Below are 17553 nucleotides of genomic sequence, written 5' to 3'. Positions count from 1 at the left end.
ACTCCATATACGGACACACAGCCATATATGGAGTCATCCAGAGTGAAAGCAAGTGACTCCTAGAAGCACTGACTCCATATATGGACACACAGCCATATATGGAGTCATCCAGAGTGAAAACAAGTGACTCCTAGAAGCACTGACTATATATAGACACACAGCCATATATGGAGTCATCCAGAGTGAAAGCAAGTGACTCCTAGAAGCACTGACTATATATGGACACACAGCCATATATGGAGTCATCCAGAGTGAAAGCAAGTGACTCCTAGAAGCACTGACTCCATATATGGACACACAGCCATATATGGAGTCATCCAGAGTGAAAGCAAGTGACTCCTAGAAGCACTGACTCCATATATGGACACACAGCCATATTTGGAGTCATCCAGAGTGAAAGCAAGTGACTCCTAGAAGCACTGACTCCATATATGGACACACAGCCACAGAAAGGGAGGAGTGGTGACCCCTAACTCACCTAGCACTGGCACCTGGCTGACCTGACGTCCCTGCTAACCCGTACGCCGATTTATGTGCATCATCCCTGGCCTACCCTGAAAGAATAGATTAGAAAATCTGGAAGGAAGGTCTATATCTGACAACAAGGGAAGCAGAAAGGGAGAATATATAGTAGCTGGGAGTGGCTGACAGAGAACAGCTGAAAGGAAAAGCTACAGATTCCTAAATGGGACAAAAATGATTGCAAACCAAAGCAGGAAAACCTGGACCAGAATCCATTCCCACCACTAGGTCATGGAGCGATCCCCTGAATCCGAGCGAGTAGCTACCCGCTGCAACCTTCTGACCCCAGGCACAACAGGGTCAGTGATAGGTCGTGACACCAACACAGCCTCCTGCCACAAATACCAGCTGGGCCAACGGGTTACCAGTCAAGTGGCAACCCTAACAGCCCCCCAGGCTTTATTGTATCTGTGGCATGGAGTGTGGTCAGGTTCTTTTTCTACATGATGGTGTGAAGGGGGGTATGGTTAGGTATGGACACAACCCCTTTAATGTTGTGTTTTTAGCCATCATTCTGTGATTATTAGATGTTTCTGTCCATGCAGATGACTCACATTTCACGCATCGTACCCCTCTGCAGATTATTATAAATAAGCTTGCATCTACTATTGTTTGGCAGGTATTGTGCTCAATGTACGGCTAAAACCTCCACCACCCACAAATGACACGCATTTTCTTCTCTAACAGCCATTACCACGGGAGTGTATCATCTTTACCTGAAGCCTGACATTAAATACACCCAGCGCCAAAACAACCTGCAATTATTAATTTGCGCTTGTAATGCAGGATGTTCTTGGCCATGATTAGCCCGAGTCGTGACAGTGTTTGTGGCACGGAGAAAAATAGAAGAGCCCTCGTCAGCTATAGGGTTAATCTCCGTTACATCTACTTCCAACCACTGATTCCTTACAATTCACAAGCAAAGAAAAAAAAAATAATGACCGCAAAAGGGAAATTTAACAAAAATATACAGACTTGACATGTTTTACTTTAAAAAATTTTTGCAGAATTTTGCAGCCTTGCAAATTAAGTACAGAGGCATGAAAAAAGGGAATTTCAAAGTATAAAATACCTTTAACCTCCTAAAGACCTGCAAGTTTTGGTCATTAATGACCGCACACAGTGGTTCAACCTTTTTATTTGGTTGGTAACCAAAATATCTTTTACATTGTTTCTTTTCATGATGACATATATAATGCCACAGTGTTTTCAGACCATTTCTATATTCTATAAATACACTGCTCAAAAAAATAAAGGGAACACAAAAATAACACATCCTAGATCTGAATTAATTAAATATTCTTCTGAAATACTTTGTTCTTTACATAGTTGAATGTGCTGACAACAAAATCACACAAAAATAAAAAAATGGAAATCAAATTTTTCAACCCATGGAGGTCTGGATTTGGAGTCACACTCAAAATTAAAGTGGAAAAACACAGGCTGATCCAACTTTGATGTAATGTCCTTAAAACAAGTCAAAATGAGGCTCAGTAGTGTGTGTGGCCTCCACGTGCCTGTATGACCTCCCTACAACGCCTGTGCATGCTCCTGATGAGGTGGCGGACGGTCTCCTGAGGGATCTCCTCCCAGACCTGGACTAAAGCATCTGCCAACTCCTGGACAGTCTGTGGTGCAACGTGACGTTGGTGGATAGAGCGAGACATGATGTCCCAGATGTGCTCAATTGGATTCAGGTCTGGGGAACGGGCGGGCCAGTCCATAGCATCAATGCCTTCGTCTTGCAGGAACTGCTGACACACTCCAGCCACATGAGGTCTAGCATTGTCTTGCATTAGGAGGAACCCAGGGCCAACCGCACCAGCATATGGTCTCACAAGGGGTCTGAGGATCTCATCTCGGTACCTAATGGCAGTCAGGCTACCTCTGGCAAGCACATGGAGGGCTGTGCGTCCCTCCAAAGAAATGCCACCCCACACCATTACTGACCCAATGCCAAACTGGTCATGCTGGAGGATGTTGCAGGCAGCAGAACGTTCTCCACGGCGTCTCAAGACTCTGTCACGTCTGTCACATGTGCTCAGCGTGAACCTGCTTTCATCTGTGAAGAGCACAGGGCACCAGTGGCGAATTTGCCAATCTTGGTGTTCTATGGCAAATGCCAAACGTCCTGCACGGTGTTGGGCTGTAAGCACAACCCCCACCTGTGGACGTCGGGCCCTTATATCACACTCATGGAGTCTGTTTCTGACCGTTTGAGCAGACACATGCAGACACATGCACATTTGTGGCCTGCTGGAGGTCATTTTGCATGGCTCTCGCAGTGCTCCTCCTGTTCCTACTTGCACAAAGGCAGAGGTAGCGGTCCTGCTGCTGGGCTGTTGCCCTCCTACGGCCTCCTCCACGTCTCCTGATGTACTGGCCTGTCTCCTGGTAGCGCCTCCATGCTCTGGACACTACATTGACAGACACCGCAAACCTTCTTGCCACAGCTCGCATTGATGTGCCATTTTGGATAAGCTGCACTACCTGAGCCACTTGTGTGGGTTGTAGACTCCGTCTCATGCTACCACTAGAGTGAAAGCACCGCCAGCATTCAAAAGTGACCAAAACATCAGCCAAGAAGCATAGGAACTGAGAAGTGGTCTGTGGTCACTACCTGCAGAACCACTCCTTTATTGGGGGTGTCTTGCTAATTGCCTATAATTTCCACCTGTTGTCTATCCGATTTGCACAACAGCATGTGAAATTGATTGTCACTCAGTGTTGCTTCCTAAGTGGACAGTTTGATTTCACAGAAGTGTGATTGACTTGGAGCTACATTGTGTTGTTTAAGTGTTCCCTTTATTTTTTTGAGCAGTGTATATAAAGATATAAATACCTTCACATTGGAATAGAGTGATAAAATGGTTCTCCATTTTCTTTCGGTTATATACAGTGGCATGCAAAAGTTTAGGCACCCCTGGTCAAAATTTCTGTTACTGTGAACAGTTAAGCAAGTTGAAGTTCAAATGATCTCCAAAAGACAGAAAGTTAAAGATGAAACACACTTTTCAACATTTTAAGCAATATTATTTTAGTTTTGTACAATTTTAGATTGAAAAAAAGGAAAGGAGTACCTTGCAAAATTTGGAAACCCAAGGAGATTTAAGCATTCAGATAACTTTGACCGAGGTCTCAGACATTAAATAGCCTGGTAGGGATAAGGCTTGTTCACAGTCATCGTTATGATGATCATTTACAGGTGATACAAATTTCAAAGCTTTATAAATACCCAGTCTCAAACTTTTCCCAAAAAACAGCAGCCATGGGTTATTCTAAGGAGCTGCCTAACAGTCTGAAAATGAAAATGGTGGAGGACTACAAAGCAGGAGAAGCCTATAAGAAGTAGGCAAAGCATTTTCAGATTGCCATTTCCTCTGTTTAAAATGTAATTAAGAAATGGCAGTTACCAGGAACAATGGAGGTCAAGAGATGGTCTGGAAGACCAAAAAAAATTTCAGAGACCGCTGCTGGTAAGATTGCTAGAATAGCAAACCAGAAACCCAGCTTGACTGCAAAATACATTCAGGAAGATTTAGCAGCCTGGAGTTGTGGTACTATGTTCTACTGTTCATGGACACCTGCATAAATATGGCCATCATGGAAGAGTCATCAGAAGAAAACCTCTCCTGCGTCCTCACCACAAAATTCAGCTTCAGAGGTTTGCAAAAGAACATCTAAACAAGTTTGATGCATTTTGGAAACAAGTCCTGTGGACCGATGTGGTTAAAATAGAGTTCTTTGGCCAAAATGAGCAAAGGTATGTTTGGAGAAAATGGGGTACAGAATTTCATGAAAAGAACACCTTTCCAACCATTGAGCATGGGGGTGGATCAATCATGCTTTGGGGTTGTGTTGTAGCTAATGGGGCTGGGAATATTTCACGGGTAGGGGAAAGAATGGATTCAATGAAATTTCAGCAAATTCTGAAAGCAAACACAACACCAACTGTAAAAAAGCTGAAGCTGAAAAGAGGATGGCTTCTACAAAAAGATAATGAATGATCCTAAACACACCTCAAATCCACAACAGAATACCTCAAAAGGTGGAAGCTGAAGGTTTTACCATGGTCATCACAGTCCTCTGATCTGAACCTCAAAAGAGCAGTGCATACAACACAGCCCAGGAATGTCACAGAACTGGAAGACTTTTGCAAGGAAGAAAGGATGAAAATCCCTCAAACAAAAATTTGTCTGGCTTCAAAAAGCATTTTCAAGCTGTGATACTTGCCAAAGGGGGTGTTACTAGGCATTAACTATGCTGGGTGCCCAAAGTTTTGCTTCAGGTCCTGTTCCTTTTTTGTTATTTTGAAAATGTAAAAGATGAAAATAAAAAAGTTTTTGCTTAAAATACAAAGGAAATGTGTCATCTTAAACTTTATGCCTTTTAGGAATCATTTCATCTTCAAGTTACTTAATTGTTCACAGTAATCATAATTTTGACCAGGGGTGCCCAAACTGTTGCGTGCCACTGTAGGTAAAGTTCTGGTGATTGAATTGGGCTATGGTTTGATTTCAGTTGGTGTTTTTTTTCCCGTTTTTTTAAACTAAATTTTGCATACTTATTTCTGCCATATTAAGAGAGGTGATATCAGATTTATTATGGAGTCCATGCAAGCCTTAAATACAGGAGACAAAGTGCTCCTGTGGTGACATTAGTCAGATCTGATCTGAGTCTGCTAAAGAGCTCTGTCATGCAGTGGGTCCCCAGCAATCACGCCATCGGTCAAGTGATCGCCATTCACCATTTGCCGATATCAGCTGATGCCTATTGATTCCCATCTGGAATATTTATGGTATGGCACATCAATAGGATATGCCCCAAAAGTCTAATAAGTGTGAGTCCCACATCTGGGACCTGCACCTATCTCAAGAATGGAGAGCAAGTCATGCATGCAAGCTCACCCCTCCATGCACTGTTATGGGACTTCCGAAAATGGCTCGGCTACTTTTGGAAGCGCCATTGCAGTCGACTGGGCAGTGGGAGTGCATGAGCGGTTTGTTCTCCATTCACTCTATGGGACTTCTGAAAATAGCAAAGCCCACTCACTCAGATATTGTTCCCACAGCTGTGAATGGAGAGGACACTATGCATGTCATCAAACCTAAGATATTCCTGAGAGACCTAGGTCAATAGGCTCCGTCATGCAGCACATCCATCACGCTGCAGTGCTGGAAGTTGTTAGCATTGCATATTAGGAGAAGCATTTTACTTCAATAACTATATACATGTATTGAGGCCATTGGGATATGCCGTATAAGAATCCCTGAGGTTGGGGGGTTGGACTGGTTCCCATCAAGAGCAAGTGGTATTACTGAGCTGGTTTTGGGTTCCCTGGCCTGAAGTGTGGGAAATATGATAGGTCTTGGCCCATGTTATAGGCTTGGCAACAACCTACGCCTTTTCTTGAGACAGAAATATACAGGCATCATCAAGATCTATATATTTGTAACGGCTGAAGATACTGGCTATGTGTCACACAGTCTCCTCGTCCCGTTTATTAGACACATCGTATTCGTATCCACTTCCAGGTGTAATCTGGATTCCTCATTCACAGTTTTGACCACACATTGGGAACCAGGACCGAGGAAGTGTAACTGCGTTGTATTCGGTTTCGCTTCAGTGTTTTAAATTTCTTATGATACCAAAAACTCATGATACCAAAACTCTTTATTTTTAGAGCTGAACTCTAGTATATGTAATTACTGCCCAGCATAGTGTACAAATTACAGTAAAAATGAGCAGTCTCTCTGCCCTACCCATTGGTTAAAATTTGTTGGCTTATTTCTAGTTTTGATCCTCACAATTTCCAACATTTGCATAGAAACATATAGAAACATAGAATGTGTCGGCAGATAAGAACCATTTGGCCCATCTAGTCTGCCCAATTTGCAGATAATTTACATGGACACTATGCTACTGAATGTTACTGTCAACGTGGACCAATGCGCAGTCGCGTACATAGAGAAGTCAGGGCCCCATAGCAAGGATCAGACCAGGCCCCCTCAGGGTAGAAGGGTTTCTGCCTAAACCCTTTTCAATGACCCTTGGGACATTTTTCCACTGCTTTGTTTGCTAAAAGTTGTTCCTTTAGAGGGTAGAGTCCTGACCAAGTCTTCACCTCCAGTAGAAGAGGAGATAATCCCAACTAAGACTGGGGCACCTCTTGCCCTGGGCCCCATAGCAGTCACATGGTCTGCCGTTATGGTAGTTACGCCCCTGCCAACGCGGTAACATTAAAAACTATGAAGGCTATTAGTTTGATAAGAATTTAGCTATAATGAGTGTCGGGAGTTCAGAGATGGGGGCTACAGCACCCGACATCAGATGGGACTCAGTCTAAAACAGAAAGTGACCTGCAGATAGACTGAGACTTAATTCTGCAGGACATAAGCTGCTGAAAATTCTTAATAAAAACCAACTGAAACATTATTTTTAGACCAAAATGAGTAAAATGCAATCGTAAAATCGTTAAATATGGCATAGCCACCAGGTTTCTGCTGTTTTAAGCTAATTTCTGCAAACGATGAAAACGGCGATCACAAACATTTATCCCCTAAGATGCTGTGGTCAAAAACACGGGAGCATGAGATCAGGGAAGGCGTTCCTTAGTAGTAATAGGCCTGAGCCTGTACAAGGCTTCCAGGCCTATTACTGGTATATTCCAATGCAGTTGGCAGCACTGTATCGGAATATACTGAATTTTCTATTCAGTAATTAATTACATTTTATTATTGAATAGAAATGGCAATCTGGTTTTCTTGGGGGCCTAAAAAAAAGTAAAAAAATGTTTTAACAATATAAAAAATAATATATATATATATATATATATATATATATATATAAAAATACGAGTCCCCCCCATCCCCAAGATTAAAATAAAAATAAACATCATAGGCACTGCGGTATCCAAAAATGCTCGTACTATTAAAATATAAAAATAGTTATCCCATAAGATTAGTGGTGTAACGAAAAAAAACTAAATGGCCAAGTCACCATTTTTTCGTTGTTTCACTTCCCCAATTTTTTTTATAAAAAGTGATTAAAAAGTCATATACATCCCAACATTGTATCAGTAAAAACTACAGATCATCCTGCAAAAAAACAAGCCCCCACTAAGCGCCGTAGATGTCAATATAAAAAATTGATGGGGTTCAGAATATGGCAATAAAAAGTTTTTTTACCCAGTATTAAAACACAAGAAAAACGATACAAATTTGGTATTGTTTCAATTGTATTTATCCTGAGAATGAAGGAAACAGGTCAGTTTTACCACATAGGAAAAGCGGTAAAAAATAAAACCCATAGAATTGTAGTGGAATTGTTTTTTTTCTCCAGCTTTTCACTACATTGTATTCAACAGTAAATGGTGCCATTGGAAAGTACAACTTGTCCTGTAACAAAAAGAAGCCCTCATACAGAAGATGAGAACGTTATGTCTCCAGGAAGGCAGGGAAGAAAAAAGAAAACGGAAAATCACCCAGTCCTCTAAGGGTTAATAATGTTCAGAGACAGAACAATCTTAGGGGGAAAACATTATATGTGCAGAACAAGAGTGACTTTCCTTGTACAGATAGTCAGAATGAGCACATTTTCAAGGGCACAGTTTTAAAACTTAGTAATAACCTTGAACATAAATGACAGTAAAAACATGTAAAATAGAATAAAGCCTATTCTGAGCGATGACACATTGTTACATGTTGTCACATTGTCATATTGTTCCTCAATCAAATAAGCAGAGTGTTGCACTGGTCCTCTAGAGCGGGGTCTCCAACATCATGCAGCTCTTCATGCCCCGACAGCCAAAGGTCAAAGATTTGACGAATTTGATCTTTTCCTGTACAAGTGCCCAGGGCTGATGTTTCCTAGGGCCCCACGATCAGTGTGGGGGGGAAACCACTTCACTCTCCTACACCACCAGGAACTTTACCATCAGCCCTTTCACTATCCTAAACCATTAGGGATGCTGATATTAACTTACTGGGCCACTAGGGCTTTAAAGGGGTCAAGCGAGATGCACAGCAATTCCACGCGGCCGCCACTTCCGTGATCATGTGCCGTACTTTGGGCACGTGACCTCAGCCTGGGGTTACAAACTGCAGTGCGCTTTGGCAGGTTGTAATCCCCCAATGTACGGCACGATCCCAGAAGTAGTGGTTGCCTGGGATCATGGCACGTCTCGGATAACCCCTTTAAAGAGGACCTATCACCACTAAATGCAAAGCAACTGGAAAGTAGCGTGTTATAGATCAGGAGGAGCTGAGCAGATTGATATAAACTTTTATGGGGAAAGGATTCAGTAAAACCTGTATTTTATACGTTTATATCTTTGCTTTTTTTCCACCTCCTGTGAACAGCTATCGGTACAGGAAGGAGGAGTTATACTTATACAATCACTGATGACACCTCCCTCCTGTACAGATAGCTGTTCACAGGAGGTGGAAAAAAACTAAGAAATGATTGTACAAAACACAGGTTTTACTGAATCCTTTCCCAAAAAGCTCCTCGTGCTCTATAACATGACGCCTGCTTATGACATTGCCTTTTGTGGTGATAGGACCTCTTTATCTATCAACCTCTTCACCACCCTAGACCCCCAGGGATGGTAAAATAAAACCCTTCAAACCAAAAAGGAAGTCTCTGCCCTAGACAGCTAAGGATGTTATCATAAATCTCTTCAAAACCTAAAACCATCTTTAACCCGTTTGCCATACCTATACTAAAAGCAGCTACAGTAGGTATTAAGTACTGTATGGTGCTATAATTTAGGAATTGAATTGCAATATTATGTGGCAGCTATGTGGCAGCATTATGTGACCTCTTTATGGTAGTATGCGGATACTGCATATTATTTAGGGACTAATGGAGGTCTTATGTTTACAGCATATGGCAGTATTATCATGACACTATGAAGACCGCACAGCAGTATTTATTATTTGGGCACAGAATGGCATAGGGGGGTGGGCCTCTGTGGAGGTCACTGTTAAGGGGGCGGCGTACCGTGGAGATCAATGTTAAGGGGATGGGGTGCTGTGGAGGTCACTGTTAAAGGGGAGGGGTGCTGTGGGGCGTCAATGTTAAGGGGGTGGGCACTGTAGAGGTCTCTATTAAGGGGGTGCACCGCTGTGGAGGTCAATGTTAAGGGGGTGGGCACTGTAGAGGTCTCTATTAAGGGGGCGCACCGCTGTGGAGGTCAATGTTAAGGGGGTGGGGCACTGAAGATGCCACTGTTAAGGGGAACACTGTGGATATCTTTTAATCAACCCCTGCTAGTATAATATGTAAATGTTACTGAAAGAGTTGAATGAAAACTTCAGCTCTGCTATATCTGTAGAACAGAATTGGTCAGTACATCGTGCATGGTAGAAACCAATACACACGTGGCACGCCATGGCACCGCAGCATTCTATAAACATACGGTATATGATCCGTATATCAACTAGTACCACATCTAACATAAAAATATGAGGTGCTTAGCAAATATATTCTGATCGAAAAGTGTCTGTGTCCATGCAGAACAGCAAGGTGACCTCCATATGGATAGGTACCTATCTCCATGCCATTCATGGGCATCTAAAATTCGAGAAGATTGGAACCCACTGTGACTACTACAATTGTTACCTCTCCATGTCCCGCTCTCCTTGAATTTTAGATGCCTATGAACTGCATAGATATAGGTTTACAGTTAGGTTCCTATCCATATTGAGGTCACTTTGCTGTCGGTGAATAGGCAAAATATATTTGCTAAGCACCTCATGTTTTTGTACTATATCATACTAGTGGGATCATATACTGTACATTTATAGAATGCTGCTGTGCCAGGCCTTGTATCTGCTATATCTGGACTCTTCAGTTTATCACCTTCTTGGACAATCCTTCTGCTTGGCTGGCACGGAGATTGTTGTCTTACATATTAATATATCATCAGCCCGGGAATGACAGATGTGTCACTACTGTGAGTGCAGCTCCTGACCTCACAGGTCTTCTCACGTTGTGCAAATTAATGTACAAAGGACCGTGAAATGTGTTAAGTGTCTGGTTCACCTCTGCAGAAATCAGATCAAGGAACTATTTCCAGCTCTGCCATTATGGAGGTGTTAGGGCCTGTTCACATCTCGTTTTTGCTGTATGTCAAGTGGATACGTTTAGACATATATTAAAAAATGCGTACACAAACGTATGCAATTTTGTGGTTATCTATCCTTTTTTCCCTTACGCCCATGACAGCACCCTTAAAGAGACCGCCTTCATCCAGGACAGGAAACAGGAGCTTTTGTGGAGAGTTCTTAAGGAGGGGCTCTGCTCCTGTACCACCAGTTCCTGTTTCCTGTCCTATGGATAGGACGTCTATGTGGAGAGCTAGGATCAGGCTGCAGGAGCCCCTGAGGTGCAACATTTATAGCGGTTACCTGGTGCGGCATAAGACTCCACTAGGAGCCGCCTGCTAAGTCTGGGGCCAATCCTTCTGGGTCCTGGATGTGTTTTGTCGGGCCGGTGTTCCTGGGCAGTCCCAGCATAACCGTGAGGTGATGCTGGCAAGCTGGATCCTCCTGGCGGTGTTCAGGAGGTCCGGGGCCTTTTCTATGCCTTCCTCCTGGCCTGGAGCAACTTACAGAGGCAGGGGATAGGCTTAGAGTTTTCTCGGCGTGCTCTGCGTCCCACAACTTCCGGTATTTGGAACACATATGAAGGAGCTACAGTGAAGGAGCAATCCGGAAGTGTGCTGTATGCAAGAAAAAACTCGCTCCTTTCTGGTCTAAGTTGTTATGTCAGCATTGTGTGAACAAGGTGGTAGAGGAGGAATCCCCATCACTACTTCAGAGTATCAAAGATATTGTCAAATCTGAAGTCTCAGATTCAATAAAATGTTTAAAAAGTGCCTCGGGCAAGCAGGGTCACTCTAATATAGTATCCGATTCAGAGTCTTCAGACGAGAATAAGGAAAGAGAAATCCTAGAAGATTCAAACTCTTCCTCAAATGAAGAATCCCCCTGAGGATACAGATTCTCTGCTCAAGGCTATTAGAATATGAAGGTGGATGAATGTAGGGAACGAAAATCTATTCAAGATATAATGTTTGGTGACCTGGGGCACAAAAGATCAAGAGTCTTTCCGTTAAAAGAAAATATAAAATATTGAATTCAGAAAGAGTGGAAAAACCTGACAAGAAGTTTTTTATCCCTAGAAATGTTAAAAGAAAATATCCTTTTGATGAGGGCGAGTCCTCCTGCTGGGAAAGGCCTTCTAAATTGGACGCCCCAATCGCCAAAATTTCTAAAAGGTCTGCTTTGCCTTTTGAGGACCTCGGTGCCTTGAAAGATCCGATGGACAGACGGGCAGAGGTATACCTTAAAAAAGTATGGGAGGCCTCTATGCAGGCATTTAAACCAAATATTGCTACTACCTCTACTGCCAGGTCGTTAAAGTTATGGCTGCAAGAGTTAGAATCACATATCCAGAATAAAACCTCCAGAGACCAGTTGCAAGGGGTGTTTCCTACCATCTTTAAAGCGGTGGACTTCATTTCGGATGCTTCTGCGGATGCATTAAGATTAAATGCCAGGTCAGCAGCTCTATCTATTTCTGCTAGCAGGGCCATTTGGCTTAAGGGGTGGTCTGGTGACACGGGTTCAAAAAATAAGCTTTGCGCTATTCCGTGCCAGGGAGATTTCCTTTTTGGGTCGGTTTTGGACGACCTTTTAGAAAAGGCCTTTGACAACAAAAAAGGCTTTCCTGTTTCCAGACCCCCTAAAAGACAACAGAGGTAGAAGGGATATGGAATTCCTCTTTAATACCCAGTCTACTTCAGGGCCCAAGGCTGGTCAACAATGACAGTTACTGTGCCATAAGGGGAAGACTTTCTCGCTTTTCTCGGGCTTGGGAAAAAATCTTGACAAGCCCTTGGATTATTGGTATTATAAAAGATGGGTTTTCGTCTAGAGTTTATATCTCCCCCACCGGAAAGATAAAAAATTACAAATCTGGTTCCAAATTCTGTAAGAGACTTAGCACTAAGACAAGAAGTTTTTTCCCTTTTAAAGAAAAAGGTTCTTGTTCCTGTTCCATACTCAGAGAAGGGGAGGGGTTTTTATTCGCCCCTTTTTCTCGTACCCAAGGCAGACTGATCATTCAGAATTGACAGTCTGCAATAAAACATCTCTTCAAAGACTATGTCATGTCTACCATAGACATAAAGGATGCCTATTATCACATCCCAATTCAAGCAGATTTTCAAAAATATCTCAGAGTGGCGGTGTCTATGGAAGGACGGGTTCGTCATTTACAATACAGAGCACTTTCGTTTGGAATATCTCAGGCCCCCAGGCTCTTTACGAAACTGATGGCAGAGGTTATGGCCCACATAAGGGAAAGACATTCTGGTTATTCCTTATTTGGAAGATCTTCTAGTGGTGGCAGAATCCGAAGACCTTCTAACCTCTCGTCTTCTAGAACTAATAGAAATTCTAGCAAGGCTAGGGTGGCAGATAAACTGGGAAAAGTCAAACCTGACCCCTTCCCAAAAATGTGTGTTTCTAGGACTGATTCTGTATTCTGTAAAGCTACGTTGCATCCTCCCTCAGCGCAAGATACCCCAAATAAGAGGAGACGTGCAGTCCCTGGTAGCCTCAAAAAATCGAACTATCAGGCAAGGGATGGCAGTATTAGGCAGAATGACCTCCACGATACCTGCTGTCAGTTGGGCCCTGTTATACTCCAGGACGTTTCAGTGGCAGATTCTGAAAGAGTGGCAGGGATCATTGTCCCCGTTGGATGCCCCACTTCCTCTCACCCCTCAGGTGATACAATCCTTAACCTGGTGGCTGGAAACTTCAAATCTGACTCAGGGCCTCTCTTGGGATCTACAGGAGCAAATAACCATCACCACAGATGCCAGTCCGACTGGGTGAGGGGCCTTTTGTCAGTGGGGGGTTCGGCAGGGGGTGTGGAGTTCAACAGAGAGTCAGGATTCCCAGAATATGAGGGAGTTGAGAGCAGTTCTGTTGGCCTTAAGAGAATTCCTACCTAAAATATGAGGAAAGGGAGTAAAAAATCTTCTCAGACAGCACCACTGTGGTATCCTACCTAAACAGGCAAGGAGGGACAAAGTCAAAAATCTTATGTTCTTAGCCGCAGACATTTTTTCTCTAATCATTCCTTATGTTCCTTTCATCAAGGCAGTACACTTAAAGGGAACAGAAGACAAGGTGGCGGATTATCTAAGCAGATACCATTTGGATCAGGGAGAATTGTGTTTAAACCAAGAAGTCTTCAGTCAGATAGTTCAGCTGTGGGGCCAACCTCAAGTAGACCTTTTTGCAACCAGACAGAACAAAAAATGCAACCTATTCTTTTCTCTAAATCCTAAAGATTTTCCGTCAGGGATAGACGCCTTCTCCCTTCCATGGCCGGATCAGCTTCTGTATGCCTTTCCTCCTCTAAGACTTCTTCCGATGGTATTACAGAAGCTGAGGCAGGAACAGACGAGGCTCATTCTAATTGCCCCTTTCTGGCCAAGGAGAACGTGGTTCACTTGGTTGAGGAAGCTATCTCTTGCAGATCCCTGGATTCTTCCGGACAGGCAGAATCTGTCGTTTCAGGGTCCTGTCTTCCATCCAGAAGTGAGAAACCTTTATCTAACAGTCTGGTATTTGAAGGGGAAATCCTAGAGCGTAGGGGTCTATCTAAGGAAGTTATATCTACCCTTTTATTATTTAGGAAAGAAGTACCCTCTTTACCTCAGAGTATGGAAGACCTTCTTAAATTTTTCTAAAGTCCCAGTAGATCCCTTGAGTTCTCCTCCTATTTCCAAAATGTTGGATTTTTTACAAAAGGGTCTTGATAAGAACCTAAGACTTAGCACCCTTAAGGTTCAGATTTTTTCCCTGTGTGTGGGTGAGATTTCTGCCTTTTCAGACTCTCCTCCTTATACTAACATCCTGGAGGACTGAGTGCTCATTAAACCAGATCCTTCTTTTCTACCTAAAGTGGTCTCCTTGTTTCATAGGACCCAAGACATTGTTCTTCCATCCTTGTGTCAATCCCCAAAGAATGAGAAAGAGGCTCCATTGTCTAGAAATTAAAAGATGCCTGTCTGAATATCTGAAAGCCACTGGTCAATGGAGTAAATCCTCTAGACTTTTGGTACAGTTTGGTGGAAGAAACAAAGGTAATAAAGTTTCTTCTAGAACTCTATCCATATGTACACTGCGTGCAGAATTATTAGGCAAATGAGTATTTTGACCACATCATCCTCTTTATGCATGTTGTCTTACTCCAAGCTGTATAGGCTCGAAAGCCTACTACCAATTAAGCATATTAGGTGATGTGCATCTCTGTAATGAGAAGGGGTGTGGTCTAATGACATCAACACCCTATATCAGGTGTGCATAATTATTAGGCAACTTCCTTTCCTTTGGCAAAATGGGTCAAAAGAAGGACTTGACAGGCTCAGAAAAGTCAAAAATAGTGAGATATCTTGCAGAAGGATGCAGCACTCTTAAAATTGCAAAGCTTCTGAAGCGTGATCATCGAACAATCAAGCGTTTCATTCAAAATAGTCAACAGGGTCGCAAGAAGCGTGTGGAAAAACCAAGGCGCAAAATAACTGCCCATGAACTGAGAAAAGTCAAGCGTGCAGCTGCCAAGATGCCACTTGCCACCAGTTTGGCCATATTTCAGAGCTGCAACATCACTGGAGTGCCCAAAAGCACAAGGTGTGCAATACTCAGAGACATGGCCAAGGTAAGAAAGGCTGAAAGACGACCACCACTGAACAAGACACACAAGCTGAAACGTCAAGACTGGGCCAAGAAATATCTCAAGACTGATTTTTCTAAGGTTTTATGGACTGATGAAATGAGAGTGAGTCTTGATGGGCCAGATGGATGGGCCCGTGGCTGGATTGGTAAAGGGCAGAGAGCTCCAGTCCGACTCAGACGCCAGCAAGGTGGAGGTGGAGTACTGGTTTGGGCTGGTATCATCAAAGATGAGCTTGTGGGGCCTTTTCGGGTTGAGGATGGAGTCAAGCTCAACTCCCAGTCCTACTGCCAGTTTCTGGAAGACACCTTCTTCAAGCAGTGGTACAGGAAGAAGTCTGCATCCTTCAAGAAAAACATGATTTTCATGCAGGACAATGCTCCATCACACGCGTCCAAGTACTCCACAGCGTGGCTGGCAAGAAAGGGTATAAAAGAAGAAAGTCTAATGACATGGCCTCCTTGTTCACCTGATCTGAACCCCATTGAGAACCTGTGGTCCATCATCAAATGTGAGAGGGAAAACAAGGAGGGAAAACAGTACACCTCTCTGAACAGTGTCTGGGAGGCTGTGGTTGCTGCTGCAAGCAATGTTGATGGTGAACAGATCAAAACACTGACAGAATCCATGGATGGCAGGCTTTTGAGTGTCCTTGCAAAGAAAGGTGGCTATATTGGTCACTGATTTGTTTTTGTTTTGTTTTTGAATGTCAGAAATGTATATTTGTGAATGTTGAGATGTTATATTGGTTTCACTGGTAAAAATAAATAATTGAAATGGGAATATATTAGTTTTTTGTTAAGTTGCCTAATAATTATGCACAGTAATAGTCACCTGCACACACAGATATCCCCCTAAAATAGCTAAAACTAAAAACAAACTAAAAACTACTTCCAAAAATATTCAGCTTTGATATTAATGAGTTTTTTGGGTTCATTGAGAACATGGTTGTTGTTCAATAATAAAATTAATCCTCAAAAATACAACTTGCCTAATAATTCTGCACTCCCTGTATAGTGGGGGCTATCGCTTTAGCCTATTCCTCAGCGGGGGAAACTCCCCCTTTGGGTTTTGGTGCTCACTCAACCAGATCCATTTCTACTTCTTAAGCAGAAAGGGCTGATGCATTTCTAGAACTGATTTGTAGGCCTGCTACCTGAAAGTCTCCATGTAGTTTTTTTTCATCACTGCAGGTTAGATTTAAACTCTAAGGACTGTTTATCTTTCGGCAGGAAGGTCTTGCAGGCAGTAGTCTTCCCCCTAAGCTAGTTACTATTCTAGTCGTCTCTCAAGGGTGCTGTCATGGGCGTAAGGGAAATTCAGGATTACACTTACCGGTAATCGTTTTTCCATGAGCCCATGACAGCACCCGGGATTTATTCCCACCCTGTTTTAAGCTTGTAAATAATGCATATAAAAAAAAAATTATAATATATACAGTACAGACCAAAAGTTTGAACACACCTTCTCATTCAAAGAGTTTTCTTTATTTTCATGACTATGAAAATTGTAGATTCACACTGAAGGCATCAAAACTATGAATTAACACATGTGGAATTATATACATAACAAACAAGTGTGAAACAACTGAAAATATGTCATATTCTAGGTTCTTCAAAGTAGCCACCTTTTGCTTTGATTACTGCTTTGCACACTCTTGGCATTCTCTTGATGAGCTTCAAGAGGTAAATGGTTTTCACTTCACAGGTGTGCCCTGTCAGGTTTAATAAGTGGGATTTATTGCCTTATAAATGGGGTTGGGACCATCAGTTGCGTTGAGGAGAAGTCAGGTGGATACACAGCTGATAGTTCTCCTGAATAGACCGTTAGAATTGGTATTATGGAAAGAAAAACGAGTGGCCATCATTACTTTAAGAAATGAAGGTCAGTCAGTCAGCCGAAAAATTGGAAAACTTTGAAATTAAGGGCTATTTAACCATGAAGGAGAGTGATGGGGTGCTGCGCCAGATGACCTGGCCTCCACAGTCACCGGACCTGAACCCAATCGAGATGGTTTGGGGTGAGCTGGACCGCAGAGTGAAGGCAAAAGGGCCATCAAGTGCTAAGCATCTCTGGGAACTCCTTCAAGACTGTTGGAAGACCATTTCAGGGGACTACCTCTTGAAGCTCATCAAGAGAATGCCAAGAGTGTGCAAAGCAGTAATCAAAGCAAAAGGTGGCTACTTTGAAGAACCTAGAATATGACATATTTTCAGTTGTTTCACACTTGTTTGTTATGTATATAATTCAACATGTGTTAATTCATAGTTT

General features: G+C 42.8%; 1 protein-coding gene across 1 annotated transcript in view; it reads right to left on the bottom strand.

Moving 5' to 3' along the window:
• SNTB1 (syntrophin beta 1) overlaps positions 1-17553 on the bottom strand; it is a 192328-nt gene that overhangs the window by 10438 nt on the left and 164337 nt on the right. The gene's annotated exons all lie outside the window — the stretch shown is intronic.

The sequence above is a fragment of the Bufo bufo genome, chromosome 5, assembly GCF_905171765.1.
Source record: "Bufo bufo chromosome 5, aBufBuf1.1, whole genome shotgun sequence".
NCBI lineage: Eukaryota > Metazoa > Chordata > Amphibia > Anura > Bufonidae > Bufo > Bufo bufo.
The sequence above is the reverse complement of the archived record's forward strand: the minus strand, read 5'-3'. Positions and strand labels throughout refer to the sequence as shown.